Raw genomic sequence first — 16,620 nt, forward strand, 5'->3', positions numbered from 1 at the left:
CAATTTCATCATTCCACCCTGTATAGCGGAAATATTGATAAAATTTCACTGAAATCAAAAGTAAAACAAAATGTCCAGTGATGCGTTCGATTCGTCTACCTTTATTTTTTAGAAAAATCAAAAAAAAAACCTACGACTTCTTTATGATGATATACATTTAGAAAGGGAAGAAAATTTCATGGTCTAGTAAACAATGACAAGTAAGCCAACTAAAACTATACCAAGAGTTAGTCGTTTGAAAAACACAATCTTATTTTTATAGGGTCAGTAAGCATGAACTAGATCTCATAACAATGCGTTGTTTATTGCTTTGTTTCATATTTAGATATCGAATATCTCATGTAAAAGGGTTTTTTTTGTCGATTAATAGCAGATTACATCTATATGAACATCGATATGCACACACACACACACACATGTATGTATATATATATATATATATATATATATATATATATATATATATATGATGATTGCTGCATGTTTCAAGATGATCGCCATCACATTGAGTTCTTCCAATCTTGTCGTCCATGCCATGTCAAATGACTCTGCACTCCCGCCGCAGATTGGCACATCTTGAAGCAAATGTGACATACAAATATATATATATATATATATATATATATATATATATATATATATATATATATAATTATAAAAATCAAATGAGCTTGTAACGAGTGATGTAACCCAATTTCCGGTTTACGACATCCGGTTGCGCATGTGCACATAAATTAACCCATAACAACGTAAACAAATAAACATAAATCGCTACTTTTGCAGAATTTGACGTGCGCACTAAAATATTAACGTTATTATTTAGAAATTATTATTTAACATGGGAAGGGTGGGGATGTTTTGCAACTATTCTATATTGCAACTATACTGTCGCAATTTTCTCACAAATAAATCAACTTTAACCAGTTGACAACCTGTTGTCTTACTGTGTACGTTTTCAGTGTTCCAATTGTTTTTTTTTTCGCGTTTAAGTTATCCAAATAAACAATTGTTAACACTTTCTGCATTTTTTTACATCGTTCATTTCCGTATTACGTTTAAGTCATTTTAACTCAATTTTCTTACAAATAAATCTACATTTACCTGTTGACAATATAAGAGTATTTTACAACGTATTGTTTTACTGTATACGTTTTCAGTGTCCCAATTGTTTTTTCGCGTTTAAATTAAAAGATATATCAAAATTTGAATTTAACTTTGAGTATTATGCTATCTGTTCAGTGCACATTTACCTATAAGTATGGCAAACCACTTATAATTCAATGGCTGTATTTTTTTAATAAAAAGTAAACAATTATAAACAGAACGATGAATTATATCGGAGTAAGACTACTAAATACAGTGAAAGAAACGGATAACTCAACAATAACAAATAAAAAAGATTAATTAAAAATTAAGAATAAGCGAAAAAATAACATCCGAATTAAAAATCAAAATAGTAATTCAGCTTAGAAGAATATTTCGAAATGAAAACAAATCTATTACAGAAAATATTTAATAACATGCTCAAGAATTAAACTATCACAGTTATTCCCCTCAATAAACTGACCTTGTAACGGGTGTTGCAACCCAACATCCGGTTTAAGACTTCCGGTTGCGCATGCGTACATAAAACAAATAATAAAACTTATTGTTTTACTGTGTACGTTTTCAGCATCCCAATTGTTTTTATTGTTTTTTTCCTGCTTAAATTATCCAAATAAACAATTGTTTATACTTTCTGCATCTTTTTACATCGTTCATTTCCGTATTACGTTTAAGTTATTTTAACACAACTTTCTGACAAATACATCTACTTTAACTCGTTGACAACCATGAGAGCATTTTATAACGCCGACTTACCCACCGTCTTCATTTTTTAAAAAAATTATTCTCCATTTTTTCATACACCTTTCTTAAAAACATTCGTACATTTTCTTCTACACTACCAACATAAATAAATAACAAAGAAATGTTTTTTTTAGTTTGCGTTACAAAAAAATAATCAACACGACAATAAAACATATTGTTTTACTGTGTACGTTTTCGGCGTCTCAATTGTTTTTTTTTTCGCGTTTAAATTAAAAGATATATCAAAATTTGAATTTAACTGTAAGTATTATGGTATCTGTTCAGTGCATATTTACCTATAAGTATAGCAAACCATTTATAACTCAATGGCTGTAAGTTTTTAAAAAATAAACAATTATAAACAGAACGACTTATAGAAATATATCATTTTAATATACCTTCATAGAAATGTTTCTGTTATGCCACAAAAAAATATTTTCTTTACGTCACAAGTGTCACGCTCATACATTAATTCCATAGATAAAACATACTAACCCAACGGGTCACGGATAGTCTAGTATGTATATATATATATATATATATATATATATATATATATATATATATATATATATATATATCATGGACTTAACCATCGATTTCGACGTATGATGTCTTGACAACTTAAACATGCTTAATACGGTGTAGCATGCTTACATCTACTCAATCGTAAATGACATCCGAGTCCTGGAAGAGATCTGCAAACAAGCCCTACAATGGAGGCAAGAATGAAAATTGCGCAAATGATTGGTTGCGGTACTTGCTGATGCTTTGGGGGTTTTTTTCACGTTGATCAATTTCAGTTTCAGAGAACTGCCTGATGCCCCCTCTGAGAGGCAGATCTCCATTCATTTCGTTGAGAAGAATTCGTTCAATATCACGAAAAGGCATATTTGTAACCCCTCCCTGATGAAGCTCAGCTAGGACACCTGTTTGTTTGAAAACTCGGATCGAGTGTCTGGTCCTTCTCTGAGGGTTGTTACATTGAATCCTGTATGATGAAAGCGAATATCGAAGCTGCAGGCAGAAAGGAAAACAGACACGTGAAATTCTGCTCCACAAGAATTAATTCACAAACTTATGTACAGTGTTTTTACAAATATATATCAGTACTTAGTAAGTTTTTTCAAAGCCTCGATCTTCTTCACAGACAGTGTCAGACAGGCGGACGAGGGACACGTTTTAAGGGAACGGCGGGCTACTTCGTGTTCGCGCACAAACTCTTGCTGGAAACTGCTTGGAAACTGGCTAATTTTCACGCGACATTCGTATTAATAGTGGTGTATGTGGTCGAGGTAGAAGTCTCCCTAGCCAATCAGATCACATCACAAAATCGGGAAAACACCAGATTTTGCGGGTGTGCAGTTCACCAATGTTGCGATCTGAGATTTACAGATATATTAAATTCCCATGACTCCTAAGGACATCCCTGTCAGTCCGACATCTGGCTTTTGAGTTCTTCAAGGCCAGAAAGTGTTATGTTATTGTTCTAATTTCCTGTCATCAATGTTAAATGCAAAATATATTTCTCTGACTTCCAAACAATATCTATTTTAACAATGAAATAAAATGTATATTTATATTCTCTATTTCAAAACCTCGGCATATCTGTCGTCACCTGCTATCGGTTAAAGCTATTTTAACATAGTTATTTGGCCCTCCTCGGGCACCTGGGGGGATCTACAGTTCCCCAATGGGGGGCAAATCGCTCCCCCAGGTTGATTACGTCACATTCGCCCCTAATTAAACTGTATTGCTTCGATAGAACCAATGGAGTCTAATTCCTCAACACACTGCTCCATCACGTTTCACAGTTCACCGTCAGATTTTTTTCACAGACTCCATCTTCAAATTGTCCGTCAGAAAGATAACATATTCACAATCCAATGTCCACCCTTGAATCAGGGTTCTCCCCCTTTTTCATTCAAAAGTCCATAAGAAAGTCAATTCAAAAAGTTAAAAGTTCAGAGTTCACCAGGACTAATACAGTCTCTTTTTTTCACATGCAAGTTTTTTTGTATATTCTTTTTTTTTTCACATTAATAATTCAAAGATAAGATAATCATCATTTAATAATTGTCACTCAATAAAATGCAAACAAGTTCATCAATCAGTTCATAAGAGTTACTTCCCTAGGTTTAAAAAAGTTTGTCCCCTTTCTCTTTTCAGGATTTTATAAGGGTTATTCCCCTTTTTCCATTTTTTCATCAGTTCAGTTATAGTTCAAATTTTTATTTTTTTACAGAGTGTCAGTCACAATTTACAAGATTTTTTTCCGCTGCTATCAACCGCACAGTCTCGTAATAAAGGATATGTAGCCTAATCAGGGTTCTCAAAGGACCCGCTATTTATTAAGCTAAGGGAATCTTTCTCACCTTAAGCAGTCGTAGTTGAAGCTTCACCTTTTACTTCACAGTTTAAATCTCCTTTATAAGCATCTTGTAGGAATATCTTTCACTGAGGACTTCTTCTCACCTCAATAGACGGTCATTCAAGATATCGTTGGGATTTTCCTTCGACGGTGCTCTACTCAGCGCCCTGCAAGAATTTTGGGTAAAACAGAGGGAAAATAAAAGATAAGAAAAGAAGATCTTCAAGCCGTCTTCAGTTCCTTGGGGTTTTCGAATCAGGGAGGCCTTCGTGTTGCACTTCGTTTTCGTTAACACCAGCCGCCGCATTCTCCAGGCGGATTCGAACCAGGGTCTCCCTTGCCACCTGTGCAATCAGCCTCGAGATGTTCATCACCTTGCTTTCTTCCTACATTCGCTCTTTTAACGCACCATCCAATCACCAACAACAGCACAATTATCGTTACTAACGTGCTCACTCCCGCACCTGTAACCACTACCTTATGAAGCCTATCCCTAGCTTCTGTAATCCCCAGACCGTTTAATCGGGCCTGTAATTCACTCAAATATATTCGTCTAACTACTCCCATAGCTTTTGGTAGCCTAAGTCAGGTATGTGGCGGTGAACGATAGATCAGGGGGTCCCAGAGGTCAGTGAGGTTAGTCAATTGGTCATTCGCCCACTCTACCTCAGGTTCTTTTAACAAATACTCCTCCTCAACCTGATAATACGCAGATAACCCTATGCCCTTTGTCCGGACTTCACAACCCCTGTCCAGTTCTACCATAGTTAAAGATCGTCTCACATTGATTATCCCAGCTGCGGTCTTACCGCATACCTTAGACAATTCCATATTCTGTTGCGTGGATACCAACCAGGTGCCTTCAGCTACTCTTATAGCCAGTGTCAAATGACCTTCACTTGCCACTTCAACCTTGCATACGCTATTTTTTTTTCTTTTTATTCAATTTTCACCCCAAACAAGGCACAGTGCCACTTTGAAGCAGGGGGCTACTATCAGGGACTTAATTAGCGGGGTCATTATGAAGGGAGATGAGTAGAAAGATGTTTGTTGACATTACACTTGAACTTCTGCATATCGTTGCAGTTGGGAAAGCAGAATCCCGGAAGGGAGTTCCAAAGACCCGCAGTTCTGGGGAAGAAACTATTGGAGTAAAAGGCTTTCTTGCACCTAGGAATCTCTACTGTAAAGGGATGAGACTTAGTAGCTTGTCGGGTTTGTCGGGGGTAGTTACGTCGGGGAGGTACAAGTGTTTGCAGTTCGTCAGAGCATTCACCATTGAAGTATTTGTAGAACAGGCAGAGGGATGCAACATCTCGTCGATGGGACAGAGGCTGAAGCCTAGATGACAGTTCAGGACCTATCAGGTTGGCGACTCTCTTTTGAACCCTGTCCAGGAGCGAGAGACAAGAAGCAGATGCACCAGCCCAGAAATGACAACAGTACTCCATACATGGGCGAATGGTTGCCTTATAGAGGTATAGGATACTGTCAGGCGTAAGTAGATTTCTAGCACGGTAGAGGGAGCCAACCTTCCTTGCAGTAGCCTTGGAAATGCTCTCAATGTATCTATTCCAGTTCATATTCCCTGTAAACGTTAGGCCGAGGAGTTTAAAAGAAGTACTTTCAGGTAATGTGTTCTTAGTTATTGCTATTGGTGGTAGAGAAGGTTTCTTGTAGTTATTGAAGGAAACAAGCTTAGTCTTAGCATTGAATGTGACCAACCATTTTTGTCCCCATTCCACTACGGATTTGAGGTCATCCTCTAGTGTTTCTGCCATTTCCTTGGATATGTGTTCATTTGTTTTCCCCTCATATCTGTTATAGAGAGTGGTGTCATCGGCAAATATACCCATCTCCGAAACAATTTTATCAGGGAGGTCGTTTATGAATATCAGGAATAATAGAGGTCCAAGGATAGACCCCTGAGGTACTCCCGCATTTATGTCATATTGTTTAGATATACGACCGTCGAGGACAACTTTGATTTTTCTATTACTTAAGAAGGATTTAATTACATTATGAATTCTTTCAGTGATTCCATATGATCTAATTTTCCTTAGAAGACCATCGTGCCATACCCTGTCAAAAGCCTTAGATATATCGAGGGCAACCGCTCTACCCTCCCCTGTTTTATCCAATGAACGGTATATACGTTCAGAAACTACAGTTAAGATATCTGCTGTTGAACGGGCTTGCCTGAATCCATATTGTTTGTCAGTCAGGAGTTTAGCAGCTGTTAGGTGCTGGACTAGGGCTTGATTAACTAAGGACTCAAATATTTTGGCGAAAAGCGAGAGGAGGCTAATGGAGCGATAATTTAGTGGGTCAGTTCTTTCACCAGAATTCTTGAAGACTGGTACCACAGAGGCGGTTTACCAGCAGTCGGGAAAACAAGATTCGTTAAGGCATTTATTATAAAGTTTGGACAGAACTAGAGCAACCTCGACAGAGCATTTTTTTAATAGCACAGCCGGGATGAGATCTGGTCCACACGCTTTTGAGGTGTCTAGGTTTTTTATAATAGCATGTACCTGAGAAGGGGTGATTTTCAAATCGTCTAGTGAGGCGTCTGTTCGCAGAGGAAAATCATGGAGTGAGTGGTGTACCGAGTTCAGTGTGGAGTTTGAGGCAAACCGACTGGCAAGCAGAGTAGCCTTGTCAGTTGCCGTGCAAGCAACCTCATGATCGTTTGATAGTGGGGGAATAGTTGACTGTCCATTATTTACTACGCTGTTGTAGATTTTCCAAAAATCCCGGGTTCCTAATTTCTGTGCTTTGATGCGTTTTCTGGTGGTTTCAGAGTAATCTGTCTTAGCTGTCTCTATCACTCTCTCACCCCCTGAAATAATCCCAACACGCACAACTCATGATCTCCAGTGACGTGCAACGGACTCTGTGACCGGCAAATTCCAAGACCATTATTTCGGAATTTTTCTGCCTCTCGCTGATTCAACAGCATAAACTCTTGTCATATTAAACTCTCTTGTCATATTAAACGCTACATATTCGGACTCCACTCTGTAACTGGCTATCAACCCTAACTTGGGTGTGCCCAGTGGATATGGAACGGGTGGAGTAATAACTTGACAAACCTCGTATTTGGTTCCTCGATTTATCGAATCATCTTCGACAATTCAAACATAAACACTAATGTTTTATCCTCCAAGAGTTTAATATTCGGGTATATTATTCTACCCCCAAATATCTCTTGTATCCATTAACGCAGCTATGACTGACAGCCATCGATCTCCCCACCGTCCTCCAGGCGGAGCGTTCATCAATGCTATTTTCCCTAACCACAAGCAGAGCGAACGTGGTGCTCAGGGCCACCAATGGTCAACAATTCGCAATTCTGCTCACGTAGCGTTACACAGCCCCCTCCTTCTGCCAGCTACCGCTCGCCGCTCTGCTATCAGACCATCTCTCCTGGTCTCCACAGATACACCAGCTTGATCCCGCCCATCCCCGGAACAAAGCGAGGAAAATCCCGTCTGTCAGTACACAACTATTTACAAAAAGTCAAGCACCTTTTCGTCACAGGCTGTTGAAGCAACCAATTCAGTTTCACTAAAATTACTCCGTACCCTCATGGATAGTCAAAATAATAACCAAAACTACAGTAAGCCAAATACACCCCCCCTAATTTATCGAATTCCTTTCGATATTTCAAAACACGTTCCCATAATACACTCCTCTCTCCGTGTGACACACACACGCTCGTGCATACAACGACCTCAATTTCAACATAATTAATCTGCCTCCCCATGAACGGTTAATATAAAACACCACAGGGAGCTATCCATGCGCCCCCAGCGTCCTCCCAGGTGGCATGTCCGAATGGATCCATATCCAGAAATGTACCACGAGGTCACGCAAGGATCGGCAGACTTCAATCATTACTGATTTTTGCGCCGAAAATTCAATTTAAATGCTCCGTATTTCATTTCAACTAATTACAAAAAATTAATTACTAAAATGCGTAATATTTAACGACCTCGCAGGTCGTGCCCTTCAAGGAGACGCAGTTAACGCCTCGCTATCGCAGGAGAAATTCTGTCTTTTTTTTCATTAATATCTCCAGGTACACATTACGCGCCTGATTTAGTCGCAATGAAAAATCAATTTAAAAAATAATAAATCGCTTTTCGCGCACAATTTAGTGTACCACACTTCACTCAGTGATGTTAATAATTATTTCCAATTATTTTCATTCAGTTTTGCGGCCTCTTTGACTTTTATTTCTTGACTGGGGCAAAATTTTAATTCCTCCGAAAGTCAATTTAATTGCCGGAATGAATGCTTTTGCTCAGTTTAATAACGAAATTCTTCCAGACTGAGATAACAATTTTTTTTTTTAAAAACCGATTCAACTCTCCAAATTTAATATTTCCAATTATTCTCGTCTGAATAAATAAAACACAACCATGAACAGTTTAATTCTCAACAACAACAAGTAATATCGATTAATACACATTAATTCAGCTAAAATGGTTCATCAAGGTTCGCGAACTGCTTAAAAGAGTATTCTCGTTTTTTCTTTCAAAAAAAAAATTTTTTTCAACCAAATTCAATTACCGAAATTCTTTAACAATTTACATGTAACTAAAGTAAAAAGTCATTATCATCAGAGTCAATCCGCTCTCAACAGAACTCAACGAATAGTCACTTTAAAATAAGTGAACAAAACTCTATACCCTCGTATTAACTATTCTCGAGGCAGGGTACTTCCCTTTCCTTCTAGTCTCGCATCGGGCGGGTCATGGGGCCACACATCATCCCATTTCCGATTTCTCGTTCCCCAGGTTGCAGACATTCTCTCACAAATCTCATTTAATCTTGACCACATTTCACTCAAGGTCATTTGAACCTTTTGTCGTTGACCCCTGGTGACATCAACCAGAATCAAGTAAGTCTTCCGACCCTCCAGGATTTTTCTGGGCTGTCGGGTTGTCTCTTGATATCTTTGTAACCCAATGTCGCCGAGAGGGCTGCTAATGCCTTCTCTCCTTCATCGCAAAAAGTTAATTCCATCCTGACCTCTTCCACCAACACCATCGTTTCCTGACGCCACGCACACCCTCCTTGTTAAAATGCCCGCATCTCGAAATCCCTTTTACGTCTTAACTAGACATCCTCGCAAGGATTTATTTATCTCATCAATATTATTGATTATCTCTCTGCGCCCCCATGATATCCAAATCCACCATAGTTGCTCGTTAATTCAATTAAATCACGCTACGCCCCTTATGATACTCAAATATTCAAATATACACAATACCAATTAGTTCTACAATTACATAAACAACAAAGAAGAATAACAAAAAGAAACAATTATGCAATCACCAAAAAATTTTAAATAAAAACAATAAAAACTTTTCGCTTTCTCTTCTTCCTTTTCCTCCTTCTCAGAATTTAACTCGGTATAAACAAAATATCTACAAGCGATTTCGTTTAAACAAAAAAAAATAGAACTTCCTCTTCGGAATTTAACTCAATATAAACATCATATTTATAAGCGATTTCGTTTAAACAAAAAATAAAACTTCCTCTTCAGAATTTAAACCAATGCCTGATCGCTTCACTTCTCACGACGACGACCCCTCTTACTCCCTTAGATTTACTGATATTACTATTCGCTCTAGTATTTCGTTAAATTAACAGCGACAAGCAAAAACACGCTTTCTTCTCCTCTTTTTAAAACACACATATAATCGTTCTTACTCTCTCTCTCTCTCTCTCTCTTTCTTTCTCTATCTCTCTCTCTCTCTCTAGTAAGGCCAATTGTACAAACTACAACAGAGAAAAAAAATTGTCGCCTATCGTAATATATTTCTTCTGTGTTTCTTCTTCGTCTTCTTCTTCGCCGATAATGTCCTTTCTTTCTTTCTTTAAAAGTCTTTCTTTTTTCTGCCTTTTTTTTAAACGGGCGTTTCTTTTTAAAGATTTCTTTTTCAAAATGGATTTTTCGAAACGTTTTCTTTTTTTTTTCAACCGGGCGTGTTTCTATATTTTTCAATTCTGTCTTTCTTTCCTTTTTTTTCAAATGTCTCCGTCTGTCTCTTTCTTAATACGGCTTTTCTCCTGAGTTCGTTGTGGAAAAAACTCTTTCTTTTTCTCTTTTCTGTCTTTGTTTTTGTGTCCGTAGTAACAACAAAAAAAAAATAAGAAATATTAATTCTCACCCTTTTTTTTCGGGTCGATATCTTAATCGCATCCACCAATAATGTAAGATTATTATCTTTCTCTTCTTCCCCGTGTAAAGATTTCTTCTCTCTTTTCCTTGGTAACCAAACAGAGTCTATCGTGGCCAAAGGGCAACCAATAATGTAACCCCACTTCTGATGAAGCTCGCTAGAACCCCTGTTGTCTGGAAACTCTGCTCGAATAGTCTGGTCCTTCTCTGAGGGTTGTTACATTGAATCCTGTATGATGAAAGCGAATATCGAAGCCGCAGGCAGAAAGGAAAACAGACACGTGAAATTCTACTCCACAAGAATTAATTCACAAACTTATGTACGATATTTTTATCAATATCGTTCAGTTCTAAGTAAGTTTTTTCAAAGCCTCGATCTTCTTCACAGACAGTGTCAGGCGGGCGGAGGATGGACACGTTTTAAGGGAACGGCGGGCTACTTCGATTTCGCGCACAAACTCTTGCTGGAAACCGCTTGGAAACTGGCTAATTTTCGCGCGACATTCGTATTAATAGTGGTGTATGTGGTCGGGGTAGAAGTTTCCCTAGCCAATCAGATCACGCCACAAAATAGGGAAACCCCCAGATTTTGCGGGTGTGCAATTCACCAATGTTGCGATCTGAGATTTACAGATATATTAAATTCCCATGACCCCTAAGGACATCCCTGTCAGTCCGACATCTGGCTTTTGAGTTTTTCAAGGCCAGAAAGTGTTATGTTATTGTTCTAATTTCCTGTCATCAATTTTTAATATATTTCTCTGACTGCCAAACAATATCTATTTTGACAATGAAATAAAATATATATTTATATTCTCTATTTCAAAAACTCGGGATATCTGTCGTCACCCAGAATCGGTTAAAGCTATCTTAGCATAGTTATTCGACCCTCCTCGGGCCCCTGAGGAGATCTACAGTTCCCCAATGAGGGGCAAATCGCTCCCCCAGGTTGATTACGTGTCAAATTCTTCTTTAACTTGTCCTTAAAGCGAAGCAGATGTCTACCTATATTCCGCTGTACACTGTTGAGCTTGTCGTACATCACTTGCTTTGGTATTCGGTCGTCTTCTATGCACAAGACATGTCCTGCCCAACATAGCTGTGATGATATCAATTCAGCGCGTGTATAGATCCGCATTAGATATCCGATTGCTTAGGATGGAGCCACAAATTGTTCTAAGCCAGTTTTTGTGGAAGACATCAAGCTCCTGGATGCGATAGACTGTCCATGATTCCGATTCATAAGGCAAGTACTTTTGTTCTTAAGATAATCCCCTATCATCCCATAAGTGATGGCGCAATTTCACAAAAGCACTAGTTTCTCTCGCAATTCGATTGATGATTTCATCATTAAGAGAAGCAATTTACCTTGCTACCAAGATAGGTAAAGTTTTTGTTTTACATATTTCAATTCCTTACCATCCGTTCGGACACACACACACACACACACACACACACACACAAACACACACACACATATATATATATATATATATATATATATATATATATTTCACTTAATCACATAAATTAATATACGAAAATATTTCAATAGCGTTCAATACATGGGTAGAGCTAGGTAGTAAAATTATAAAAATACATATAGCAATTAAGCTACACACACTATCTCGCGTTTCATTCTCGTGAGAATTCGTCAGGCTTATGCATAAGCCTTACGAATTCCCACGAGAATGAAACGCGGAATATTCTCTGTAGCTTAATGGACATATGCATTTTCCTAACTGTCCGTAGTTGTTGTCGTCTCACCACGTTGTGGCCAAGTAAGCCTCTGGCCTCTGGCCGGCTTTGGGTAGGATTGAAACCGCTATCTTCAAACAATGCTCATCTGGAACCGTAGAGATTCAATGTCTCCATCAACTGCGCCACGGGCACCGAAGCAAATTTTTCGTATCAAAATTCCGATAATGTTCATATCCCAATAAAATCAAAATCAATATTAATTAACTAAATTAAACTTTATGATTACACTGTGCAACAAATTTGAATTGAAAAAAAGTACAAGACATATAAGACCTGTTTCGGTGTAAGAAAAGTATGCTGATTCCAAACCTGACATTTATTTCTCTGGATTAGGTACCATTTTCATGTACTTTATTATTAATTATTTTGAAATAAAAACACCGAATTCACCAGTTTAAACAACATTTGTCCTCTTAACTCTCTTGTGTGAAGTGTCATCATCCTTTTTTTAAATTCCAGCAGTAGTCTGCCAACATACCAGTGTTCCATTTTCCTTTAAAACGTTTTTCTATTAATGAAATATCTTGATGGAACCTTTCGCCATGTTCATCACTCACATGGCCAAGATTCTCAGCAAAAAAATCCAAATGAGAGTGGAGCACATGAACTTTAAGAGACATGTTACATCCCATATCATGAAAATGATGCAATATATCATTCACAACTTGCACATAGTCTTCTGAACGATGTTTTCCCAGGAAGTTATCACAAACTTTCTTGAATGACTCAAAGGCACATTTTTCTTTTCTCGTGAGATGTGTGTTAAAAGTTTCATCAAGAACAATTTTTCGAATTTGAGGACCTATGAAGATACCTTCTTTTATTTTAGCTCGACTTAATGAAGGAAACTTTTCTGCAAGATATGCAAATGCCAAGGAATCCTTGTCTAGTGCTTTCACAAACTGCTTGAACAAACCGAGTTTAATATGCAAAGGTGGTAAATGGATTCTATCACTTTGCAGAAGTGGTTTGTGTTTGATGTTATGTTTTCCTTGCTCAATTTCATCTCTAGCAGGCCAGTGCTTGCGTACATAGTGTTCAGCTCTTGTTCTAGAATCCCATAAGCACAAGAAGCAACACAATTTAGTATAGCCTGGCTGAAGGCCAGTGAGCATGGCTATAACCTTGAAATCTGCACAAACATGCCATTTATGGACTTCATAATGTATGCTTGCTAAAATTGTTTTTAAATTTTCATATGATTCTTTCATGGTTGTGCTGTAAGCTATAGGAACAGATGGCAGGGTGTTCCCATTGTGAAGCAAAACAGCTTTTATGCTTTCCTTGGATGCATCTAAGAAAAGTCGCCAGTTGGTTTTATCATATTGTATTTCCAGCTGTTCAAAAAGTCCAACAATGTCATTGCAGAAGCATAAATCATCTGTCAAAGTGAACAAAACATGCAAGTTTTGTGCACGTTTTCTGTACAATGTTATTTTCACACCTTTTCTAAGAAGATTTCGTTCTTTAAGCCTTGATGCAAGAAGTTCACTTTTTTTCTTTGGTTAAATAAAGATCTCTGCATAAGTCATTTAGGGCATCTTGAGAAAATAGTATTGGTTTATTATTGCTTTCTGAATTAGAAAATTCTACTGTTTCATCACTGTAATGTTCATCCCCACTGCTTGAACTCCACATTTCCTGATCAGGGGGTTTTGGTACAGGTAATTCTTTTGAGTGCTCAACTGGGCGCATTGCTGATTGCAAATTGGGTAAACAATGTGTTTCTTTTTTTTTTTGCTGATGTACAGCTCGTATAGTCTTGCTGACAAAAATAGCAATCATTAGAATGATCTTTCTGCTCTCGCCAAATCATTGGCACACCAAACTTCATGTGAACATTCTTTTTTGCATACCATGCGCTCAATGTTTTCACACATGTAAGGCAACAGGCATGAGGAGCCCATGACTTGTCTTGGTCTCCTATATCAAAATGAAAGTACGCCTTGTACACTTTCTTGATATGGCTGGTAATGCCGCGCCTTTCTTTAGCAAATGTTAATTCGCCACATATGTAGCAGAATTTGCTTGGATCATTTTTGCACTGTCTTGAAGTCATCGTCAAAGCCTATACTGCATCTAAAGAATAAAGACAAGAAAAAAAGTAAATTGTTTTATAAAGAAAAATAAGGATTCCATAATGTGAACATGTTAAGCCATTATAAACGCCCACTAGTAAGTTATTAGATTCTTTCGTACATAAAGTAAGGGGTTGATAAAATTTAATTTCTATTTTTTGCATTTAATTTAGTAAATTTTCAGAAAAGAATGTATAAAATGCCCCTTTATGTTTAAAACATTAAAATACACAATAATCCGGTCTTTATTGTAGTTTTTAGTTAAAAAATACTTTATTTAATGGATATCTATTTTTAACCCTCAGATTTTTTCCCGTGCCCTACAAATAAGATTCTAAGGCAGGTTTTAGCTTCTTTTCCTTGATTTTTTTAGCCTACATTAAAAAATGCCTTTCTTGGAACACCAAACAATGTGCTACAGCATTATGTTTTTACTTTTGAAAAAATTAGCCCTTGGTCTAGAAAATATTATGCTAACCAAGCTAGCTCTGTCACCTAGCTCTCTTAAATCCGGAAAAATAGCTCATTTCGGCTGACTTTAGCAAATAAATGATTCAAATAAATGATTTAACAAATAATGTACATAATATGTGTATATTAAACTGTGTTTTTCTCTTAAGATTTATAATTTAATACACATAATATGTGACTGCAAAGTCGTCAGTAACCCATTTTTGACGTTTTTACTGAAATTTACGACTGTGGCAATTTTACACAAATTATGCCTAATTCAACAAAAAGAAAGCCAGAAATAAAATTTCCACGTTACTAGGTATACAAAAATTGCTGCAGATATCCTGTACTTTTTTTAGTGTTGCACAGTGTTATTGGTATTAATAATCGAGTATGCGTATATTTTTTGCAAAATATTAGGACAACAAAATATAAAATAAGAACATAATACGGTGTATTTTCATGTGTTACATTTTTTATCCTTACCATTTAAACAAATTAAAAAAATTATTTCATTTAAGTATATACCCAAACGGCTACTCATCAAACATCAAAATACATTTGTTATATATAAAATATAAATAAATTGTTATGTATAAAATATAAATAAATTGTTATATATAAAATATAAATAAATATTACCTTACGCTACAACAGAACAGTTACGACTCTAATTTGTTTTCTTAGGGGTATTTCGAGGTCCATGACAACGAATCTAATAATCAAACCTGTCCCAAATTTACTGTTTGCATGGTATGAACCCCTGGACCTTGGGACTATTTTGCGCCATTTCACCGACTTCAGTAGTGTTTTACTTACATGACGCGTTCGCGTGGGAACGGACGTAGTGAAATCGACTTATCACATTGCGCAGGAATCTTTAAGCGGCTATTTGAAATAAGAAAATGTGGTTCATTTTTTTTTCTGTCTTGCGTAGTTTTTAATGCATTTTCATTGATCTAAAACACAAAGTTTTCACGAAGCGGTCGGCAAAAGCATAAACACCAAACATTTTTATGTTTTTCATCCTTTTTGTTGGGGGGTTCAATTATAGAACTTGTGTTTTACAGGTGGTTTTTAGTTCGTTCTTGCTTCTGCTGTTTAATTAACGTAAGTAACACGTCGACATTTACCTATTAGAATACCATTTAAATATTTTAAGAGATTTTACTATTTTTTGTTTACACTGGGCAGGGGCGGGATCTGTAGTCGAATACCCTACCACTGAGCTATATCTCCAAATGAAGATAGTTCTGTTATTTTTAGAGAGGAAATGATTTGCTGAGAATTGAATCTTTCTCCATTTGTTGAGAATTATCTCCCTTGGCCGGTGTAACTGAAAAATATCCCCCCTGTAAAAAGTCTTTTTATATATAAAATTTTTAACTGGCTTATTTTTTTTTTTCGATTTTCGATACTTATCGGATGAATTTCTGTACAAACATATCTAAGAACCCTGCCAGAAATCTAAGTTCAGCCGTTTCGGAACCTATGAGGAACGAACTCACAAACACACAGAAAATGACTTTATATATATATATATATATATATATATATATATATATATTATATAGTAAGTATAACCATTATTAAATACCATGTACATTATAGGAAAAGTGGTTTCAGTGGCTTGCTGATGAAATGAACAAGCTTTATCCGTTTGTTGTGATCTGCTCTTATACTTTTATTAAATCGGTCGATTTCAGATTTTTGAAAGACGTATTATGCATATATTATATAGAAAACATATTTGTATGAACAACTTTCTTTCTCTGATTGTGTGTTTTTTCCTTTAAGAACAACAACAGGTGTAGATATCGAATAATAGCAATTGAATAGTTTCATCATAGAATTGCAGGTGCTCTCCGTCTCCCTCTCTCTCTCGCCTATATTTCTATCTATCTATTTATCTG

The 16,620-nt window shown here is 36.7% G+C and overlaps 1 protein-coding gene and 1 pseudogene across 2 annotated transcripts in view; one reads left to right on the forward strand and one right to left on the reverse strand.

The window, feature by feature from the left end:
• Positions 1-16,620, forward strand: part of LOC145241405 (uncharacterized) — a 196,493-nt pseudogene that overhangs the window by 135,777 nt on the left and 44,096 nt on the right. The gene's annotated exons all lie outside the window — the stretch shown is intronic.
• LOC145241403 (dehydrogenase/reductase SDR family member 6-like) overlaps positions 1-16,620 on the reverse strand; it is a 123,418-nt gene that overhangs the window by 75,026 nt on the left and 31,772 nt on the right. The gene's annotated exons all lie outside the window — the stretch shown is intronic.

This window comes from Euprymna scolopes, chromosome 20, assembly GCF_053919585.1.
Source record: "Euprymna scolopes isolate OS-2025 chromosome 20, ASM5391958v1, whole genome shotgun sequence".
Lineage (NCBI taxonomy): Eukaryota > Metazoa > Mollusca > Cephalopoda > Sepiida > Sepiolidae > Euprymna > Euprymna scolopes.